Raw genomic sequence first — 4,847 nt, 5'->3', positions numbered from 1 at the left:
ATTTTTCATGGTATATAATGTTGGTTAGGGTCTCCTTGTGAAGCTGAATGTTTTGATTTTATAATTTATTCAAAAATTGAAAATAACAAACACTCATACATGCTCTCACCACCTCAATAACAACATCAACTCCAGGTGACGTTATTATTGAGATGCTGCAGAACAGTGATGAGAGCATGTATGAGCGTTTGTTTTTTTCAATTTTTGAATAAACTATAAAATCAAAACATTCAGCTTCACAAGGAGACCCTAACCAACATTATATATCACGAAAAATAACTTACAATAATAAATAAAGATGTCGCTATGACCAAAAGTGGTTAATGAGTGATTTGCTACAGGCGAGTTTTGAAACCCATGCCAAAATCTCAAGTTGAAAACTGAAAATACACCAGCAATTAATCCACTAATGGTTAGATGCTACAGAATGGTTGTGAAAGTGGGGCTGAGTGGCTGCTCAGGCTGTGTATGGTATGGCTGCATAAAGGAGACTGAAGGAACGAATGAGAGGAGTATCTGTCCTTGTGTATAAGGGTTAATGTGATAAACGAGAGCTAGAAATTAAAAACGCATAATGTTGCTTACTATACGAGGGAAGATGTGTGGCAGGATTTAAATGGAAAAAGTACATCAGATGACAGAAGGACTGACAAGCGAAGAACAACTAGGGTTTAAACAAGGCAAAGGTCAACAGATCATGTGCATGTTCATAAGTCATGTAAGATGTTCTAAAATAAACGAAAAAGCTGTGAGTGTCGTGCATGGACTTTGCAAAAAGCTTATGACAGACTGTTAATCATAAGGCCCTCACTCCTTAACTTAGACAGACGGAAGTGGTATTACGGAGTTTGTAATAAATTTGCAAAGAGTTGTTGTTGGAAACTAAAGTGACCATACGAGTGTAATCAGGGTGTTCATCAGGGTAGTGTTCTTGGCACACAGGTGAAACAAGGAAGTGAGTAGGTAGTGTACATAAGATTGGAAGGAGGAAAAAGTGGGAATGTATGAAAGTATTGTTTATGAAAAAGGTAGAAGCTGTAGAGATGAATTTGTGCATAGTATATATGGGACTTAAGTAGAAATGAATTGGTGAAAATTATGGATAAGCAGAAGTGGTAGAAAGCTTGGCAGAGGTGAAAAGAAGAATCAGATTGCTTTGAGATGTTTTTGTAATGTTAATGGTGCAGTATGGCTCGAGGGGTTTGACTTGCTAATAATAAGCCTGCTCTGCAGATGTGCAGAGAAGCTAACGTTAGGGAGTCCATCCACGAATGAACAGTTATGAAGTATGAATGGGGCAGTGATCATTGTCATTTATTTTCTCTGGATCCATTGTTCTGTAAGGGGAAAAGGCTTAATGTTAAATAATATATATATATATATATATATATATATATATATATATATATATATATATATATATATATATATATATACACACACACATATAGTTCATTCACGTATAACGCCCACTTATAAACTTGTCTGTGGATGTTTTGTTTGTTTATTTCATTCGTCCATTTGAGCAGACGATCGTGCATAAGATTAGATACTTGCATGTATTCATCGACAGAAAATACTGAAAACGTAGCTCCACTGTAATTGACTGATTGATTATAGCTACTAAAACTGGCGTCACAAAGTTCCACGATAAGAGCACGAATGCCCAAAACAATGCTCTACGATTTTAATTATCCAGATTTAGGTCACCTTCCATTTATGTTGCTTTGTACCGTACTATTTATTTATTTCTATCAACCCTCACTTGTTGGAAAATATTCCACATCTCAGAACCCTAAAATTACATAATCTCTACTTATGCACATCCAGGTGTGTGTCATACGACTGAACTCTACCTCCCGCTCCCCTCCCCCCCACCCCGGAATCTCTCATCACCTCCGTCCCCTGCCTGCCTCGCCTACTCTGCTGATACCAGTTCAAACACTGACTCACTACAACCTTAGTCTCAAGTCACTGTTCAGTGAGTACCTGACTGTGCTAGGTAGAGGAGGGTGACTTCAGAAGTATCCCGAGCATTCGTGAGGGATCCGAGACGGTAGGGGTGCGAGTGAGAAGGAGACTAACAAAAATAATTCATCGCAGCCATTCGTAGTCACCAGTAGGAGGTGGGTGTATTTGTGAAACAATACAGAACGCTGTTGGGCGTAGCGAGTCTGCAAGGATGAGATTGTCTGTAAGGATAAGGTTATAATATCTTCAGCATAAGATTATCGCGTACTATTGCGAAGTGAACATAAGCAAAAATAACATTCATTCTCTTTCAGTGAGTGTTATTATTATTACTAGCATATGTATTCTATCAAACATACTGGTATTATGGTAGGGTTTATTGTGAAATTATTATAAACTGTCCTTAATAGAAGAACCAGTTCATAAAATCAAAATCGTTCTAATAATAATTTTCGCAATAAATTTTTTTAACAAAAAGAGTCTGTATTGATCATTATGTAAATGTGACTATTCTATTCGTTGTATCGTAAACAATTATTACGGTGTAATATAACTGGTTTCACACGTTTGTGAGAGAGATCAATTGTAATGCATTTTACTGTCCTTGGCTATGCAATAATTATCAGCGTAATCTAAGAGCGATCCGTGTAATCTCGTAAAAGCTGAGATCGCTTTCTCACCACAGTGTCAGCTGATCTCAGTGTTATATAACTGGTTTTACACATTCGAGGGAGATTAACTTTAGTGCAGTCTAATGTTGTTGGTTTTATTGTTTACTCTTCCTGGTAATGTTACGGACAATGCCCTTTCCATATTTCATCTACTGGTTGACTGATTGGTTGAGATTCGTCAAGCGAATAGATATTGGTGGTTGGGGAAATACTGTAAGAAATCTATAAAAAAAAAAAATATCAAGTATTTTTCCATTTCAAGAGGCAGTTTATGAAAAAGAGGGTTACTACACCCGAAAATATAATAATAATAATAATAATAATAATAATAATAATAATAATAATAATAATAATAATAATAATAATATTTTGCAGTAAGACATCAATTACTATTTTTTCTTTGTGACCCCATTTTTTGGAGAAACAGCTTTTCCAGTTACAATAATAATAATAATAATAATAATAATAATAATAATAACAGTGGTGGTGTAAACTCCAACTATGAATAATCCAAGCAGACAAAACTGAAAGACAAACACGTCAGTTTACAATCTAAATGAAGACTACATCACACCATAGTGACGCGAAATTGTGTACTTGCTTGTGCTCGCTACGGCATCCAGCAAACGCGTGCCAAGACGAGCCCGACCTATGTTTCAGGACTTGATTCCCCGCTGCTTTTGTGTGTTACTGTTCATTCAGCGTAGCTAAGCAGGTTTTCAATCGCATGTCACTTTTAAAATAGTGTACGGTTACCGTGTCGACAGACTTGTGTTTCAACTGTAAACTCCGCGACGCATTCTGCTGTACATAACACACTTCAATCTGCAGCTATACAGAACAATACATAATGACTATTTTCTTTTTACGTAATATGCGGTTGTTTCAGTTCAACGATTCTAAAATTATTATTATTATTATTATTATTATTATTATTATTATTATTATTATTATTATTATTATTCGTAATGTGCAAACATTTTTATGGAAGAAACCGAAAAGTTATGAATTTGCCAAGCAAGATTCCGCAGAAAAATGTGGATGTATGCAAAAGAATATCATACATACAATATATATACTCGTATATATATATATATATATATATATATATATATATATATATATATATATATATATATGTGTGTGTGTGTGTACAGATAGATAGATGGATAGATAATATAAGACAAATACTAATTCAACTTTAACGTAATGTATAATCTAATAAATAAATGAAGAATTAAATATATGAAAGCGTGCTCGAAGGTATCCAATGTGAAAGCCCTTGGTCTAGACAAGCTACCACACAGTCTAAGGCTGGGAACACTGGCTAAATGTAGCATCCATAAATAGAGTAACAGATACTCCTGTCATTCTACATGTGGCTTCTTGGCTTTCTCAGGTGCTACATTAGGCTAAACGTAAAATGTTTGCATATATGATAAGCAGATTATTTCCACAGCTAGTTTTACGAGATATGAAAATTTAAATTTAAAAAATCGACCGTCAGCTGGGAAGAGGATAATTGAAATGAGGGAATATTAATCGGTCCCTCCTGCTTCTAAGAGAATGTAGAAAAACGTCAAATAGGCTATATCAAATAAATGTAAGAAATTAACTAGAAAACCCCAAAAAGGTATAATTACGAGCTAGACGAATAGTAGTCCGGAATGCTACACAAACTTAGAGACATAAAACAGAGGAGAAATTACAAAAAAAAAAAAAAAAAAAAATTACGTGGTGAAACTGGCAACATGACTAAAAAAATCTAAACTGTTGAAGAAAAACTGGCCTATGAAATTCGATGTTACCCTGTGAGATGTTCTTTCCCTCGGGAAAGAACATCTTTCAACATAACATCGACGCCAAAGGTAACCCAGGCTCATGACAACATATCGCGCGCGGTGTTCGTCCTCGCGTAATGAAACCTTAATGAGCCGAAGCATTTGGCACAGGACTCGGCCAGGTGGGGCTTTTATTGATTACGACAATTGAGAGTCTTTTATGAAAGTGCCAGCGTTCTTTTGATTTGCTGCTTGTTTTGCGACAACCCCATTTGGCGTAGGCTGAAAGCCTATGTTTTCATTCCTGAAGCGCCAGGGGAATTTTGTTTATCAAAACTAATGCATACTGTTTTGGGCGTAAGCGAGCGTGAATGGATTGCGTACGTGTTTATTTATCAAGTGACTGTTACTGTAATATTTAATT

The 4,847-nt window shown here is 35.6% G+C and overlaps 1 long non-coding RNA gene across 1 annotated transcript in view; it reads left to right on the top strand.

Moving 5' to 3' along the window:
• The first annotated feature begins 1,962 nt into the window (after nucleotides 1-1,962).
• LOC136847411 (uncharacterized) overlaps nucleotides 1,963-4,847 on the top strand; it is a 22,767-nt gene continuing 19,882 nt past the window's right edge. The window contains exon 1 of the long non-coding RNA XR_010855737.1: nucleotides 1,963-2,126. This is a non-coding gene — a long non-coding RNA (uncharacterized lncRNA). The remainder of the gene's footprint in view (nucleotides 2,127-4,847) is intronic.

The sequence above is a fragment of the Macrobrachium rosenbergii genome, chromosome 16 (genome assembly GCF_040412425.1).
Source record: "Macrobrachium rosenbergii isolate ZJJX-2024 chromosome 16, ASM4041242v1, whole genome shotgun sequence".
Taxonomy (NCBI): Eukaryota; Metazoa; Arthropoda; class Malacostraca; order Decapoda; family Palaemonidae; genus Macrobrachium; species Macrobrachium rosenbergii.
Note: the sequence above shows the minus strand (reverse complement) of the source record. Positions and strands in the feature narration are given on the sequence as shown.